General features: G+C 28.9%; 2 protein-coding genes across 9 annotated transcripts in view; one reads left to right on the plus strand and one right to left on the minus strand.

Moving 5' to 3' along the window:
• The window catches only part of LOC142324971 (COMM domain-containing protein 4), a 454,946-nt gene that overhangs the window by 252,073 nt on the left and 183,270 nt on the right, over nt 1–19,603 (plus strand). For all 8 annotated transcript variants that reach the window (XM_075366153.1, XM_075366152.1, XM_075366155.1 and 5 more), the window contains one exon: nt 12,438–12,487. The gene's annotated coding sequence lies outside the window, so the exon portion shown is untranslated. The remainder of the gene's footprint in view (nt 1–12,437; nt 12,488–19,603) is intronic.
• LOC142324970 (uncharacterized) overlaps nt 1–19,603 on the minus strand; it is a 256,615-nt gene that overhangs the window by 228,314 nt on the left and 8,698 nt on the right. The gene's annotated exons all lie outside the window — the stretch shown is intronic.

Below are 19,603 nucleotides of genomic sequence, written 5' to 3' on the forward strand. Positions count from 1 at the left end.
TCGTCATAAGTATTTAAAATAATTGTAAATTGCCTGCTTTACTCATAATTCATATAGATCAATTTATTGCTTTTTATTTATATAGCTATTAAAAATGAGACTTACGCAAAATTTCTTTTTTCATAGTAGTTACAACGGTATTTTACAAATTTTTATGTCTTATAAAACTTTTATTCAATATATATTTTTTACTTTCATTCAGTATATCTCTTTTTTATCTCAAATACCGGTTTTTTAATATATTTTAAACAACTGCAATTATTTTATTTCTTAAAGAAAATCTCAAAATTAAATGTCTCAGAAATTTAACATGATTTTAAAAGATTTGAGGAAAGTACTTCCCAAGAATAATTCTCCATCGGAATTAAGACGAACGGAACACTTATTTTAACTAGACATGATGTATGGTATCTCTTTTCGTTTTAGCATTCATACAGGTTTAGTTGTTCGTAAGTAGATAGTCAGTCAATTGGGATTACTATTTATTTTATCAGTAAAACGTAAATACGTGTAGTAAAATTCGCCTTTGTTGTATGGAATATGTAAGTTTTGATGTAATTTTTCATTATTTTTATGTAGAATTTTTGTACTAATTATGTAATTTATGGCACATTAAATCCAAATCCTTGTACGAAGTCGGTTCAGAAAACAACCGAACATTTTTAATTACGCACCAACGGAGATACTTAATAACGTGTGATTGACAGCATTGTGTTCCCACATAGCCTCCTCTGTAACCACATGTTCTTGGATTGTTCATATCTCGTTTAATTTTCATGTTATTGTTACTTGAGCGCAACATGTTTGTAAGTGTTAGTAGCGATATTTGTAATAAGCGATTTTTTTTTTATATTTGGACTTTTCTCGACGTCGTAGCCGTAAACCCAGCTTTCGTCTCCTATTATGATCCTTTGCATGAATGTTTCATCGTCATCATCTCGTTTAAAAAGTTGCCGAAAAACGTCCAATCGATGTTCTTTTTGTTGTTCGGTCATCAAACGAGGAACAAACTTTGCTGCAACTCTATGCGTGTTCAATTTTTCAGTCAAAATGTCACGGTACGATCCAATGGAGATGCTAACCTCTTTTGGAAGTTCCCTGACAGTCAATCGGCGATTTTCACGCACCAGATCGTTGATTTTCTGAACGTGGGTGTCGCCAGTTTAAGTCGAAGGCCTTCCTAGTCCAGGGTCATCTACAATCGAGGACGACCGCTTTTAATTCTTGAAAACCATTCGTAACATTGCATACGACCCAGAGCATCATCTCCGTAAACTTGTTCCAAAAGTTGAAACATTTCTGTGAAAGTTATTCTCAGTTTCACGCAAACCTTTACGTTATATCGTTGCTCTCGAAAACCACACATTAAAAAAAATAGTTACTAACACTTAAACACGTTACACTCGAATATCAATAACACGAAAACTAAACGAAATATCAACAATCAAATAAAATGTGGTTACAAAGGAGCGAAATCTATTAATCTCCGTTGGCGCGTAATTAAAAATGTTCGGTTATTTTCTGAACAGACCTCGTATTTTAAATATGACTTATGGTTTTTAATAGTAATAAATTTAACTTTGGTATACCCAAATGGGATTCAAAAATTATTTATAAACCTTCAGTTTTAAATCGGGTGAATTTTTTTTTTCATATAATAATGGTAAAATTTTAATGTGTTTATTGTTGTACAGGTTATTAAAAATTTCCCGTATTGTTTTAAGCAACGAAACACAATTGAAAATAAATTTTTTATTTAAAAGTACAAGTTTCTTTTTGAAGAAAATTATCGAAATAGTTCTAAAAAATTTGCTACACGAGTGGATGTTTTCACTCAAACTGTGGTAATTAAGATTCCACATCGCTTAAAAGTACGTCGGGTTTTTGTTTAATTGATCACTTCTAAAAGAGTTTAATTATCCGTACTCCCAAGATTATGTAATCTCGTAATAATTATGAAAATATATATACATTTTTATTTTGCTTCACAGTTTTATTTCTTTGTTTCCGTATATTATTAAATTAACTATCCCTGAAGTACAGCTAGAATGCGTACTATTTTTACGTAATAATTTATATATCTTAAATATTAAATTACGATGATGAATATTACAATTTGAAAGGGTCCAGTATTCTAAATAAACACCGATTTATTCAAGTAAGTGGCAGATATATATATATATATATATATATATATATAAAATTTAAAGAAACTTAGAAAAAAAGGTTATTCAAATAAAACTTCAACTTTTACAGAGAATCCGGACAAAGCCGCTTGTAAGGCTAATCAATAAATTACTTTTCTTTTTTTTTAACAAGAAAATTTTTGATTCTCATTTTACTGGGAAAGTGGAAAATAGAACATGATAACCGTTTTAGTAGAAGATTGTAATCAAGTCTTCTGTTTAAGCCAAGAAAAATGGATGTAAAGGACAAAAAAAAAGAGTTTTTAATTAAAGTTATATGATAGATTTCTGTTCCAGGCATTTTTAATTATTTATTTTTTAAAATTAAATGGCTAAATTATTTTTCTTTTTCAATTGACAGTGTAACGCTGTATTATTAAAAATAGATTATTGATTTACTCCAATGTTATTTTATTACTTTCTGATAAAAGAGTTAAACTCTTTTTTAAACATTTTCTCATTTTTTTAAATTCAGTTAAAAGGAATTCAAATTTTGACTCCCTAAATAGTTAAACGGAAATGAGTTTTACAATTATCTTCAGTTCAGTTTAGCTAAAGGATCGTTTTAGACTTAGATTAATAAAAATATTTAGTAACTTTTCTTTACATAATTTAATATATATTTACTGCAATTGTGAGATTTTTTTTTGTAATTTGAATTTTATGATTGATTCTGAAAAAAATTCAGTAAAATTAAAAGTCGTTTAATTTTATTGGTTATTTTCAAGTATGCTAACATCATAATTTTTGCGATATGTTTGTCCAAGTATTATCTTGCACACACGCGCGTATTCAGATATATATTAATTTAAAAGCATGTACTATAGAAAAGATTCATTCATGTAAATGACAGCCTCCAATCCATTTCTCTCTCTTTTTTATGAGTAAGGACCTAACCGAAGAAAAACCCCAGTAGATTTACGTACTTTCATTTTAGGGAACAGTATATCCATTTTTTCAAGACTGCTAAAGTTATATTTATTAGATTCCGGTCACTACCTGGTAAAACTCCATTGTACATTTTAAAAATTATTATAATAATAATATTGATCGTAAAAAGGAAATCATAAATTAACGGATAATGATGGAATTGTTATCGAAGAACAAATTTTTTAGGCTTTTATGTAAAATTATTCTACAAATTTTTCTCGGTTATTCAATGCGTAACAGTACTATTTTAAATCATTTTCCCGTAAAAAGCCTGAACGGTTTATTCATAAAATATATTTTTAAGAATGTAGATTAAAGAAATTATAATAATTGATCGGTTAAAAATAATACAGCATAATTGTGATGCATGAAGTTTTCATCTTCGCTCCTGCGATGCATTCTTGGAAGACTCATTTTAAAGCAAAACGTTTTTATAAACATGTGTCTGGTAACTCTTTTTTCAAGATACAGCTTCTCTGTGAATAATAATATATATATAATCTATATTATGAAATCTAATATTAGATTAAATACTAATCATAAATCATTACTTGTTTCCTATAATGTCGTTTTCCTGCTACTTCTTCAACTTTCGTCGGAATGATAGCGTTATCTGGTAGGTTAAGGGTTCGAATCGTAGTTAGTCTTAGCATTTTTCACGTACTTTAAATTATTCTCTAATTCTAATTGAAGAAAAAATCATATTTATTCATCCTCTGAAGTAATACCTGACCGTGGTTACCGGAGACGAAACAGAAAAGAGAAAAAAAAAACAGAATTGTAATACAAACTGCTTGATTTTGTCTACGTATCTTCAGTGAAATAAAATGATTTAGATAAAACATTAAACGTGGCTATTAGTAATTACTAAACTCTTACATGCGACGTGGCACCAGATTTGGAAGCTGTCCGTTATATTTTTCTGAGACATAGGTTATTCTTATTTAGTACTAAATAATTTATCGATCATTTTTCATTGTGACAACGACGTTTGAATATGTAAAAGTTTCGTGTGCAGTAGAACTACAAAACGAGTAAAAAAAATGACTTTGTTCATAATTTATGTTATTACTTAGGCAATGGAGCATGGAAATTGTGGTGAAGATAGAAAATTTGATGTTGATGTGTATAATGAAAGCCGTGGTCATCGCGAATGTATTAGATATTGATAGGAATGAATTTAAAACTAGTGTTAACTGGTTATGCCGATTTTTTTGCCGACGTAGCTTTTTTATTTGAAGAAGGACGATAATGGCATGGCGGCTACCACAAGCATACGAAAATAAACTGGCAAAGTTTAAGATTTACAGAAAAGGATCAATTATTCCTTAGATCAGATCGGGAAAGCGGACCAGATACCGGTGATTCGATGTGCCACCACCAACAACTGGAAGTGTAGGTGCAAATAGTGTTCAGATACGAACTGCCGGTTACGAAAAACAACTTTGCTCTATGATGCCGACGATACCTTCTAACGGGAAAAATTACCCCCTTATGTAATTTTCAAAAAACAAATCTACAGAAAATGAAAAAAATCCTCCCGATATTGTCGTTCAAGCATAAGAAAAGGGGTGGATATATAATGACTTATACCGGACTAGATTAAATGCATCTGGAAGAGTGGATTTGGCGCTTTATTACGAAAACCTTGTTCTTATAATGGACAGTTTTAGGAGTCATACGAACGATGATCTAAATCGAAGATTGCTGGAAAGTGTGATCAGATTATTTTTTCTGGTGGAGAGACCTTCTTCAACTTGTGGGTATCTGCTTAAACCTAGCGTTTAAAACCTAACTCCGTACTCCCTACGTAAACTGGATGGCCAAAGCTACACACAAGATTATATCATCCGGTAAAATTAAGAAATAGTTATTGATATAGATTTGTAAGTGGATTATTACGGCTCAGTCAGAAATAAAATAGATTTGATTAAAAACTCGTTCAAGAAATGTTGTATTTCAAATCCTCTCGGTGTAACTGAGGACAGTTATTTGTGATTAAATGATTATCTGAAGATAATTGCGATTCTACGGATTACGGAAATTCCAGTACTGTAAATATTTACAGTGCAGATTGATTTACCGACGTTATGCAAAATAAAAATACCGTTACACATACAATCTTCTATGGTAATTTTGTTAATAAAATACAAAAAGTAAGTATTTTATTTCTTTTTTCAAACGTGTAATATATTAAGTGTTTACAATGATTAATATTAATTTCTAATTATAAAAAAATTAATATTATGAAATTCTGACCAAATGAAGTACGTTTATTCAACCGAGTTTCATGTATTTGACCTATTAATAAGTCTTATCAATACCTGATAATTAAATACACGTATGTACTTTGTTGTAAATTGCATTAGGTACCCTGTCAACAAGTAACGAGTTAATTAATTTTAATTGACATTTACTTTAAATTAAATCAATTATAATTTTATTGGTTAACAATTAGTAATTTTAATTTCTTTTTCTTAAAATCGTTCAATTTTTTTCCATGTTTTAATATGTTTTCGTTTTTATAAAAGTCGAATTTCTTAAACTTACATCTTTTCTACTTATTTGCTTTTTTCCAGAATTAAATTTTCTGTACAAATTTAGTTATTTTTACATATTTTTGTTTATTATCAGTTTAACAAAATTCGTTTACGAATTGTACTTCCTTGTACGACTATAAAATTACATACATTTACGGTATACATTTACATTACATACATTTATTACGGCTATACATTTTTTTTAATGAAAAGTATAAAATTTTTATTTCATTAATTACTTCTGATATTTTATTATTATTATTATTATTATTGAATTATTATTTATCGTAATATCTTTTTAGAATAAGAGGTTAATAACTATTAATAAATGAATATATTTAAATTTAAAAAAAAAGTTAAAAAATAAAATGAGGTAAAGTCAGAATCGAACAGATGTGCCTACCCCTTCTAAGATCCAAATATTTCATTTATCAAAATTCCATTTGGCTATAACTCTGGAATCAATGAAAATAAGTACCACTTATCATATATCGTTGAAAAGCTCCCAATAAGGGCTTATTACGGCAGTTAATTAAAAGCCCAAATTCCAATTTTTTTTTAATTATGGGCTTATTTGGACACTTTACTTCAGTCGATTGCAATCAAAAAGGGAGGTGCACAACTAGATGTTAGAACAGTTCAAAATCCAAAATTTCGACATCCTACGGCTAATCGTTTTTGAGTTATGGGAGATACATACGTGTGTACGTACATACATACGTTCGTACAAACGTCTCGCCGAAACTAGTCAAAATGGATTCAGGGATGATCAAAATGAATATTTCCGTTGAAATCTGAAATTTTTCGCAATACTTCCTTTACTTCGTACAAGAAAGTAAAAAGTGCGTTTTCGATTCTATTTTTTTTTTTTTGAGCTTTACAAAAACTATCACGTAAAGTATTTTTCTTTTAATTTTTGAGGTAAAATTACACGTAAAATCAAATCAGTAATTATCCTCGACAATCGAATCCCAAAAAATTTAATTTACTATTTTTACTTCCTTGTACGGAAGTAAAAACCGTATTTTGATCGCCAAAAATATCGGTTTTCAGATTTCAACGGAAATATCCAGTTTGACCATCCTTGAATTCATTTTCACTGCTTTTGGCGTGACTTGTGTACGTTTGTATCTCGCATAACTCGAAAACGATTAGCCGTAGGATGTTGAAATTTTGGATTTAGGACTGTTGTAACATCTAGTTTTGCACCTTCCCTTTTGATTATAATCGACTGAACCAAAAGTGTCCAAAAAAAGCCCAAAATTCATAACAATTTGGATTTTAGGCTTTTTCTTAACTGCAGTAATTATTGAAGCTTTTCAACGATATCATAAGTGGTACTTATTTCAATGGTTCAGAGTTATAGCCAAATAAAATTTTAATAATGAAATATTTGGATCTTATAAAACACTTCGGTTCGAATCCGACTTCTTTTTCTAACGTTTTTTTTTTTTAATTTAAATATATTTATTTATTAATATTAACCTCTGATTGTAATAGTTTTTATTGTATTACAATAAAAAAATGTATGAAATAATATCAGTAATTAATGAAATATAATTTTATGTACTTTTCATTTTAAAAAAATGTGTATATGTAATTTAATAAGCCCACAAGGAAGTCATATGGTGCCCACATCAGATTTTTTTTTATTTTGAAGTATAAGTTAAGAACAAAATTTTGCTACCCTTCACGTTGAAAAAAAGATTTGTGAAAAATTACTTCTATGAACTTGTTACTTCATATACTCCTGAAGACTTGAAACTTTACGTATTACCAGAAATCTTTTAAGATAACTTAAAATTATATCTATGTATGATTTAATTAAACACCTGTGTGTTGAGTACATTTTTTTAATAATTCCCCTTCGTTTCTTTATTTTCACAAATAAATAAATATCTCGATAAATTGACGTGATTATTCATTTAGAATAACATTATTTTATATTTTCAGTTTTTTTTATTTTAGTGTTACAATTTCGTAAAACTCAAATTCAACAAAGAAGGTGAGAGAGATGAAATTATCAGTGAAAAAATATCACAATTTTGCCAGGTATCGAACCGGAGACTAACTGATAAGAAGCCATGATATTAACCGCTGTTCCAAATTCCCGAACCTCATTACAAAACAAATTTTTCTACTGATCAGATGAAAAATTACACTGATCTGATCTGATTAATTACTGATCTGATTCACTAATTACACGTGATCAATTATTTTTTTACAGTAAAATCGTTGTCCTGCCACTTTGCCGATCGCCATATGGGAGTAGTATTTTTAATTTGGAAGGTTCGAATCAGTATGACTTGGCATTTTATACATGCTACAAATTCATTTTTCTCATCCATCATAAAATTTAGTAAAAGCAACCACGATTTGTTAATGAATGAATAAATAATGAAACGTTCATTTTAAAAGTCACAAATATATCTGTTTAAAATGTTGGGTTTTTTGTACACCTTGTACACAAATATGCATGGATGTTGCAATTTATAACGGTAGGAAAGTAATCTACTGCTATCTGTCAAAAAATTAATGCGTCCCGGATTTTTGTATTTTTCAACGTAATATATTTAAATTTTTCTGAATCTCAAAGCACTGAAGTTATTGGTATGAAAATTTGTATTTTTGTTCTATATTCAGTCATTTTTTCAGTTTTATTTATGAATCTCGCAATTTAGATTGAGTTCGACTTGTGTTTTTTTTTTTGTAAATATAACCAGTCATTTTTGACCTGGTAGAGTACAGATATTTTTATCTGTTTTTATAATTATGTGTTTGTTATTTACTAATGCAAGAATGATTGTACCGTTTTGTATAAAACAAACTTCATCTTCGGCTGAAAATTAAATTCTTAATTATTTTTGATAAAAACAAGATGTAGGACATGGGGACACTTTTTCTCAGGTACATTCTGTAAATATTACTATTTTCCGTGTTTCGCCATTTCAAGTTTTAATCTAATTTTTTATATTATGTATCTAGTATCACTTTGACAGTAATTCAATAGAATTATGTAATGAATTTTTTTTTTACGAATATTGTAAACTTGTTAATCTACCTGGGTGTCTATTTTCAATGGATATTGAAATTGTTATTTGAATAAAAAAAAGATCGCGTTCGTTAATAAACATGTAAAGCGAATCTTATGGAATAAAACTATTAAATAAAATATAATGAAATAAAAAAAAGTTTATTATATATTTAACGAACGTGACCTTTTTTAGTAGATTTCATAAGAAAGCTACTTGTAATAGGTACCATGATTCGACTTCCGTAAAATTTCGACATATCTTCGCGTTTCACATCCCCCAGACCACAAAACCACCGTCATCTCAAACGTTTATATATATATATATATATATATATATATATTAGAGATATATATATATAATAGAGATATATATATATAATATAGATATATTAGAGTTATTTGTGGTCACGATAACTGTCATAATTTGTCACCAATCACATTCAAATTGTTCTTTAGAAACAACTGGTCCTAAAATCTCGTTCGAGTTCGTTAACGGTCAAAATCGAACTATGGGGTGGACTTTTTGAAAAACAAAATATCGCTATAACTTTCTTCTTAAGTAAAATATCGAATTCGTTTAAAGTTCCTACTATTTTTTGGATAATTATCTAAAACGTTTAGGTCCATTAATTAAAGTTTTTTAAGTAAAGTTTTTTGATATCACCAACCGTTGGTCCAGGGGGTGGAAAAAGTGGGGTTTTGAAGATAAAAAAATTATACCTCCCTTAATAGAGACAGTATCGAATTGGTTTAATGTGGTCGTTAGTCCTCTAAAGATTACCTAAAATTTTTGTGTGAAATAATTTTTGCTATGACCAGCCCTTACGGCAAGGGATGAACAAAATGTTGCTGGCATTGTAAGAAGAAGGGGCTGATCGTATGCTAAATGTGTGAAACTTTTTTTCACATACAGACGTATTGAGCAAATTTGAAGTTATTCTTTACTTTATAGTGGAATTCTTTTTTATCTCTACTTAGCATCGGTGAAATCTACCTTCACCTTCCCGTGCCGAAAGGGATTTTTTTTTATTCAAATAACAATTTCCATTGAAAATAGACACCCTGGTAGATAAACAAGTTTACAATTTCCGTAAAAAAAAAGAAATAAATTTTATTGAATAACTATCAAAATGGTATAGATACATATCTTATTCCATAAGATTCGCTTTGCATGTTTATTCCAGTTGGATTGAATACCACTTCAAGATTTACAACAATTAATACAATCATATTTAATTAAAAATTACTGACGATTGCATTATACTCTTTTATTATACCTTTAACTTTATTTTATAAATAAAAAAGCTGTATCAAACTTTCATAGAAACGTATAGTATAGAAATACTTTGAATATTTTTAATTAAATACAGATAAGAATAAGTAAAATTTTGTTTTTAATTTAAGCGATCATTCTTTTTAACTCAATCTTTAGTTTTTAATTAGGCCTAAATAAAAATAGATAAATTAAGCCGATCTCCGTGGTGGAGTGGTAGCGTCTCGGCCTTTCATCTGGAGGCCCCAGGTTTGAATCCCGGTCAGGCATGGCATTTTTCGTACACTACGTATTTCCATTTCCATATTCCATACACAAGCTTTTAGCTTCTTATATGCGGAATTCATCAAGCAAAAAACAAAAAAAATTATTCTATGACTTATTAAAAAAAAAATATATATATATATATACAGTAGAAGTCCATTAGTCCGGCATCCAACAGTCCGGAATGCCTGATAGTCCGGCATCGCTCCGGAAAATTGTAAAAATTTTGGTTTTCTCCAAAACTGTGTCTTTAAAGCAAATAAAAACGCTCGAGAGCTATTCGGAAGTTTTCGGGGTAGTTCGGGATCATCCGGAAGCGCTCGGTATTGTTCGGAAACAATTAGCGGCCGGCTAGTCTCAGCTGTCACAACAAATTCAGGTGCAGTGCAGCTCCGTTAATCAATCACGAAGCGTCTTCGCCATTTTTTTGCGTTGTTGTTTTGTGTCCTTTCACATCGCAGTAAACGTAACTTTTGAAACTGTTTATAAAAAAAGTGATTTTCGTGAGTTTCAGTATTGATTCATCAACTATTTATAACATTAAAAAACAAAAAGATGAACTAATGAAGTTTGCTTCTCAATCGGTAACAACTGAAAAATTGGCTTCTAGACAAAAATTAAAAAAACCAAAACTGGAACAGCTAGATAGTGTATTGTTCAAATGGTTTAGTGCTGTACGTTCTGAAGGAAAGCCGGTAACAGGGCCAATGATTGTTGAAAAGGCAAAGAAATTCGGCCAAGATTTAGGGCATTATCAACATTGTAGTAAACCCTCAGCCTACTCAGAATCGTGAAGAAAGTGACTCAGATGCCGAAACGGAAGAAAAGGAAAAAATCAGCTGGGCAGAAGCTGCAGAATCACTAAATAATTTTATCTCTTTTGCTGAGGCTAGTACTAGCTACAGTGCTTCAGAAATTATTGATTTCCATATCATTAGAAATAAATTTTATACTAAACGCCAAAAGTCAAGAAAACAAAAAGACATTCGTGACTTTTTTAAATCTAAGTGAAATATGTTTTACAGTACGTGTACATACATTATATGAAATGTAAAATAAACTTTGTTGTATGTATTTGCATACTGTATTTGTAGTTTAATTATTAACCTAATTGTTCTTATAATTACCGCCCGATAGACCGGAATTTTCGGTAGTCCGGCACCGAGCCGGTCCCGAACGTGCCGGATTATCGGACTTCTACTGTATATGTATGTTACCATTCCCGTTACGGCTTTCCCGCGCTTTATGGTTACCTGTGTTTCCCGTCGCGGTCAATTTTTTTTTTTATATTTTTAATCAAATAACCAACGCAGGTGTAGCCAGTCGCGTCGCACATACAGTAAAAGTGGCAGTGGCCGTGTCGGTTGACCCGCCGCTCTGTACACCGTCGCATTCCTTAAAATGGGTTTTAGATATTTATCTGAAAAGTGTTCGCAAGCCCGAATCTACTGAATATTTCGATCACTGTAATCGAAAATGGGGAAAATTGACTATCATAGTTCAAATTGTTTTTATCTTTCTTCATCCCTTTGAAGATCGAATTTTATAAAATCTAGAAATTAGTTTTTAAATATACATATGAAGATTACATACATAAAAAATCAAGCTGATATCTACATTTGTTACCGTATCTTATATATATATTCTTGAATGTGAAAAAGTTTTTTTTTTATTTTTATGTCGTAACTTAATGTGTTTGGTAAAGTACAGTAATATTATGATTTCTGAGATATGAACTGTAACATTTTTTCTTACTTCTCATAACTTAGTTTGAACACTTCTACTCAAACTGCACACTGCATACTATCATTTTACATATGCTTTTTAATATATTGTTTTATATCAGTATTGTATTTATATTATAATAGTACTTGGAAACTACGCGTATGTTGAAAGAGGCATCTAGCTTACTGTTTGTAATAATAATTTATTAGTTAGAAAATATAAAAGCTTTATTTTATAGTTGATCTTATAAAATGGAAGAAAAAATAACGTATAAAGAAATATTAAATTGTATTGTTATCTTTTACTTATTTATTTGTTTGAAGTTCTTTTTTTAGAAATATATATATCGACGTGCAGAGAATTTATTCTTATAATTTTTTATTTATTAATATTTTTATTTATAAATTGTATATTAAATATTAATGTAATGAATTTTTAACTTATGTTTTTATTTATGTTATTTTTTGTTTTTTGTTTTTTTACAGAAATTAAAGCCCGGTTTAAATACTTTTTGGAATAATTTTCAAATTTTTGGGTAAGTTTTAATATTTTTTTTTGTTGGATTATAATAATATCAGATTATTACGTATGTTCTTTTCCATGACTTTTTTTTTGTCTTCGGTCATTTGACTGGTTTGATGCAGCTCTCCAAGATTCCCTATCTAGTGCTAGTCGTTTCATTTCAGTATACCCTCTACATCCCTATGTACATTCCCTACATCCTATATTTTTCCAAATGCTTCTTTCTTCATCTATTTGCCGCAATACCTCCTCATTTGTCACTTTATCCACCCATCTGATTTTTAACATTCTCCTATAGCACCACATTTCAAAAGCTTCTACCTTTCCTTCTCAGATACTCCGATCGTCCAAGTTTCACTTCCATATAAAGCGACACTCCAAACATATACTTTCAAAAATGTTTTCCTGACATTTAAATTAATTTTTGATGTAAACAAATTATATTACTTACTGAAGGCTCGTTTCGCTTGTGCTATTCGGCATTTTATATCGCTCCTGCTTCGTCCATCTTTAGTAATTCTACTTCCCAAATAACAAAATTCTTCTACCTCCATAATCTTTTCTCCTCCTATTTTCACATTCAGTGGTCCATCTTTGTTATTTCTACTACATTTCATTACTTTTGTTTTGTTCTTGTTTATTTTCATGCGATAGTTCTTGCGTAGGACTTCATCTATGCCGTTCATTGTTTCTTCTAAATCCTTTACAAAATAACAAAATTCTTCTACCTCCATAATCTTTTCTCCTCCTATTTTCACATTCAGTGGTCTATCTTTGTTATTTCTACTACATTTCATTACTTTTGTTTTGTTCTTGTTTATTTTCATGCGATAGTTCTTGCGTAGGACTTCATCTATGCCGTTCATTGTTTCTTGTAAATCCTTTTTATTCTCGGCTAGAATTACTATATCAATGACTATAAAAATTATTTTCATACTTTTACACCATAGATAACCAACTATTAGACATACTGCAGCTGTGAATTTAGAAACATGGTCTCTAAAGATATTTAAAATTAAATCAAAATCATACGAAGGACATACAGATTCTGCATGTTCCTACATCCCTCAACATAGATCTAATCGGGGTGGCTTCCCTGATCTATAAAACTGAAAACTTTGAAAGATAATATCATAAAAAAAGTAAAAGGTTACTTATTTATTTGAAGTTCTTTTTTTTTAAATATATAATTCGACGTGCAGAGAATTTATTCTCATAATTTTTTATTTATTAATATTTTTATTTATAAATTTTATATTAAATATTAATGTAATGAATTTTTAACTTATGTTTTATAGAGTTTTTTATAGGTAAGAACGATTTAATCATAACGAAAACTTGATCAGGATAAAAGAATTTCAGTTAAAGGATAGGTGTTTGCACCTCCAGAAAAGATTTTTGGATGATCAGGAAATTTTTATTCAGGATGAGAACAGAACAATACTGATTAACGATTTAGACTTGACCAGCTTAGGTATTTGTTGCATCCAAATTGATTTTCTTCCACAGAAACTAAAATTGCAAATCAGGGAATCGGATCTATCTTTCGCTTATTCCCAGAATTTTTCATGATAGAAGTGTCTTAACTGAATTGTTAAGTGTACAACCACATCGATAGAATTTGGCTTTGTAAAATTCTGAATCTATACAGAGATGCAGAGAAGATTAAAATTAAACTCTTAGAATAACGAATGGAAAAAGTTGTAGGATAGTACTCCGAACTTAAAATTGTTATTCCAGTTTAGCTCCTTTTCGTTTTGTTTTGTACAGCCTTACTGTTGTATCTATTCAAGTAACAAATAATATATTTTACTATACTTTTATTTTAGGAGGAATTAGGAGATCCAACTTTACCCGATAAGCATATCACCCATTAGATATTGTATATCAATAGATGAGTACAGGTTTCTGGATTTATTCACCGGTAACTTCCCCTTTCTCAAGCCTCTTATTGAGCCGAGCCGGCTCAATAGACCTCCGCAATCTCAGAATGGATTTAACAAAATTTTATCTACAACCAAAAAGCTGGGAAAATGGGATAAAAATTAAGAAAAAGGGGTCATAGGGACTAGGATGATCTAACGAGCTATTCCACCTGGAAGATGGGATTCCTCCAAAAAAAGAGCGTCCATTAAAATGTCCATGTCTTGGAAAATCGAGACATTTACATTTACGTAATAACAAAAAAATATTTTTCCTGTAACGATTAGATAGCCAACTGATATCTTAATATCAAAGAATGTAGGGTTTTTAAAACAATATCAAACTTTGTAAACATTTAAAAAGATATAAAAGAAACTACAAACCCGCAATCACGATATTTTTTCATCAAGTTTTCGTACTTAGTTATATTAGTTGTAATAAGCGCTTTGTAATGATAATTTCATCGTTTGCATTGTTGTTAAGAAGTTTTACAATAATGTTACATTAGTCATCCATTTATTATCTTAATTATATTTAACGCATACTAAGTCTAAATTTCGGTTCAAAAGCGGACTTCAATCACGAACTAGTTTTAAATCGCTTATTGATGTTGATGAACGACATTCATTACTGTACGTAGCGGTAATATAAGGTTGTTTTAAATTTTTGTGCGGATAGTTTCAACGCAATTAAGCATTAATTACGGGAGAACTTTATTTTCTACTTCTTTACGTACATAACGGGACGTAATTTTATTTAATTACTTCAAGGACGTGAATGCGATCGATATAATCCTTAACGTCACGTAACTTAAGACCAGTTCGGCAAATTCCAGCATCCAATTTGATTTTAATTTGTATAGTTAAATCTCTTTACTTTATTAATAGGAACCTAACTGATAGATAAATAGGATTTAAGCTATGATTTTACCTATAGAAGAGGATCTGGAAAAAAATCACTAGTGATGAATATAAAGTTATATAAATGGAAAATTGCGTGACTTTTCCCCCAACATTTCTTTTATGAATCACAGAAAAAATTTGAAAAGTTAAAAAAATATTTCCTGAAATTTCACAAATTATTATTTAACAAAAGTTTATCAGTTTTTTAATTCTGATTTATTATTTTAATACAAAATGTAATTTGCTTAATGTTTTATACAGAATTTACCGATCGTACTACTGCATTTCGATCAGTCTCCGCCATTATGTTTATTATTATTTGGTGTTAATATGAGTTTTTTTTTAGGTTGTTATCATAGTTATTTAAATGAGTGAATAACATCAATTTAACGTACTGCAGTAACGGACGATAATAATTTTAATTAACCTTCACGACTAGTTTGACGATCAATGGTATTCAGATATTTTTTTCTGTGTTCCTGCTTTGTATCACCAGAGGTTTTATTTTTATGTTAATGATATCTATTTATTTTTATATAAATTTCAACGCGAAATGATTTTAACTCTTATGAAAATATAAAAATTTTAAATTGAATAATTGTAGTTCAGACTAAAAAAATATTATTTCCTTGTAACAGTACATTTACGTAATCCGAAATCACTGCAGATAACGTACTGCATTACTGACCATCGGTGCAATTTGTAACCCCCTGCAGTAGTTTCGATATTTGTTTTCATTTTAATTTTTAAAAAAACAGTAATTCTATTATCAGTAATCCTATATTTTCTATGATTAATTTTTCCTGAAAAAATGTTTACTGATAATGTAATCAATTTTTGGTAAATGTAATAATGTTTGTTTTTTTTGTAATTTTTTTATTTCATTTTACACGAATTACAGACAGTATTAAGGTAATACTGTATTTAAAATAATTTGTATATTTTGCTATATGTCCCACGTAATGTAAAACAAACCAACAGAAGATTTATTATTTTGGATTAACTGGATTTCACCATCTATAATATCCTTCCATATATAAATAAACCTAGATTTATGTTGTAGGATTATATAAAATATTGAATAATATTTATATAATTTATAAAATCAAATAAACTAAATGTATTGTTTAAATGTTTTTTTCCCCTTTTAATTATACATTTAATCTTCTAAGTTAATTACTGCTTTAAAAAAATAAACTATATTTATTGTGTTTTTATTAATCTTTTCATTCAGCGTAAAAAACAATCTGTTGTATTTTTCGTTACCGCGGGACCCCTAATTCTTTTACTTAATTTTATTTATTTATAAATGTATAAAAACCTTAATTTCTCGGTATTTATTTTGCTATCAGGCCAATATCTACTACCAGGAAAGGAATTAGCTTTCGTAATATCAGAAAGTATATATCCAACTTAAAATTTAATCCCATTCGTTTTAATTCTTGCTTCCTGAAATATTAAATAAAAATATATTCTGAATATTTAATTAATATAAAAAAAAGATGGAGAAAGAGATTCCCGTTTAAAATTAAACAGAAGAAATCTATGAAAATATTTAAAAATTCTGTTTATTTTTTCATCACGTAAAAATTCATTCTGTTATTTAATCATTATAAAAATCAGTTAACCGAAATAGATTACTATTATTCCTCCTCATTTTAACTAAAAATAAATTTTATTGGCAAGTTATTTCAGTTTTTTCCCATTTGCTAGATTTTTTTTTACTAATTCTATTGCAAATTAAAAAATAAAAAGGGAACGAAAATTATTTTTTCATTATTATTTTATTAACCGACTTCAAAAAAAGAGGTTATCTATTCGATCCTTTTATATATATATATATATATTATGTTTGTTCGCGCGTAACGTTTTTCCTATTAATCTGATTCAAATAAATCTTGTTGCAATCGATGTAATTGCTTTTCGCAGTGGTACCATGATGTTAAAAAAAAACCTTTTAGACGAAAAAATTGGTGAAAATTAACAAAAAATCTGTTTGTCGTCCGGCAGATAGATAGGGACAGTGAGAATCCTGATATTCTATATGTTTGCGTCACGTTAGATCATTCGTTCTAAAAATGGTCGATAAACCTCCTTGTGAGCGCTGGAGGCCTTCAGGGGACGAAGGGCCACTGTAAATTGGGGGCGTTCAGGGAATCTAGAAAGGCGATAGCTGATTTTAAAAAAAGGGAATAAATATGTTTTCCTGATATTTCAAAGTAAAATATAAGTTTCAACTCAAAAATGGGAATATGCCACGTTTAAAAATAATAATTGCATTGCTGTTTTTAACAGCGCATCTTAAAAACAGCAATTGCAATTATTGTTATTAACAGATGGTAAGTTTAAAAATTTTGGGAGCGCTAGAAAATTGTTGATTCTCAATGTGGGCGGTGGGCGACAATTTTTTTTAGAATCGGTGTGTTAGATGATGTTATATAATCTTCTATAGGGGAGATAATGTGAGTTTCTGAACAAGAAATGTAGCACCGTTAATAAAATCATCAAAAATCAAGATATCTCGTCTTAAACCGTAAACATACAATATACATGACACATATTATACATTATCAGTAGTGACAGTGGGAATCTTATAGTTCTATTTACGTGTATCTCATTATATGGTCTTGATGTGAGATCCATTTTTTTTTTTTTAATAATTATTTGTTAAAACTGCCAAGTTAAATGAGTAAATGATAAAAATTTATATTTCTAAAATCTAAAAATTTTAAAAGTATTTTTGTAAATTTTTTTAAGCTTTTATTTATTGATGTTTTTTTTAATGCCTTTTGAACATAATTAAAATATCGCAATAACTTATTTTTTAAAAAACCGGTTTAATTGTTTATCTATTAATTTTTTTTGTATTTATTAGTTTCTTTTTATTTTTTATTAAGTGTATCTTGAGTGAATAAATGCCAAAAATGTATTTTTCTAAAAAAAAAAAAAAACAATAAAAAAGTAAAGGTCGAAATTTAAAGAACTATTACTTTTTTTAATATTACTTTGTTTAATTTTTATTTTCTAAATGAAACTTACTTGAGTTCTATATTAAATTTTATCAGCAAATTTCATAAAAATAGGTTTTATGATTTATATAAGAGAGAAATTTTATGTTTTTATTTCATTTTTAACGTTCTTTAATGATCTGATTTTAAAAAAACCTCTGAAGTAGATTTTGTGTCAAGGGTAATGAAATTATCGATGATTATACTAATAATATGGCGAATCTGTATTATAAAAAAATTAATAATTGTTTACTTAGCTTTTTTGTTAATTGCGTCTACTTTTTTTTAATGTATTGTTACCCTTTATTTTAAAATCTTAGTTAATAATTTGTTTGTATTCTGTTAGTACATGTATAAAAAATATATCTACTTTTTCAGTATTTTTACGCTAAAATATAAATTAGTTGTTTAAACTTCCTGTTATCTGCTGCAGTTAAATTTTAATACAGAGAAGTTAGTAGTAGATGAATTAGCAATTTATTCAGGAGTTTTGTTGATATTAAAAATAAAAATCGTTTTTTTGTACATAAAACTTTTGTTTTAGTTTATATAAATATATTTATCGATAACTTATAAAGTACAGCATCGATTTGTTTGATGTAATAATCTGGCGTTATTCTTTATATTAATGTTTTTCTTGTTTATATATATATATATATATATATATATATATTTAATCTAAAAGAGAGTGACTCATTTGTACTTAATTAATAATTCATTGAGTTATATTAATACGGAATATTACTTCAGAACATGATTAAAATTGTAAAAGAATTTTTGTTATTCTTACATTTCTAAATGTGTAGGTCGTTGATGAAGCAGCGGATGCATTTAAAAGTATTTCTTTTGGGAACACTGAACTCTTTGTTTACATTATGATATTGGAAACAGGGAGTTTCTCTGGTTTGATTTTTATTCTGCATCTCAATTCGGATAAGAATATTTTAGTAATTGTGAATGCATTCATCCATTCACATGTACAATTCTACTTCTAATAATAATGGCAAAAAAAAATTTAAAAAAAAGAACTTTCCGTATAAAAAATTGGTTCATTAAAAAAAAGGACCAGTAAAAGATTAAATTGCAACTTTATTTTTTTTCTTTTCCGAAGGGGGAGGAAAAAGCTCTGCCAGCCGCCGTGCGGGGCTCTCACCCGTTAAAAAACCTCCCCTCCTGTTTTGCAGGGGCCGGATCTAAGCCATACGGTATGGATAGCCCCTGCATGATCACCCAGGTACTCTACTATCTGAATCCGTATGACCGGAAGGCGTCCCCAGGGGGCGATCGACGAACGAC

The sequence above is a fragment of the Lycorma delicatula genome, chromosome 5 (genome assembly GCF_047948215.1).
Source record: "Lycorma delicatula isolate Av1 chromosome 5, ASM4794821v1, whole genome shotgun sequence".
Lineage (NCBI taxonomy): Eukaryota > Metazoa > Arthropoda > Insecta > Hemiptera > Fulgoridae > Lycorma > Lycorma delicatula.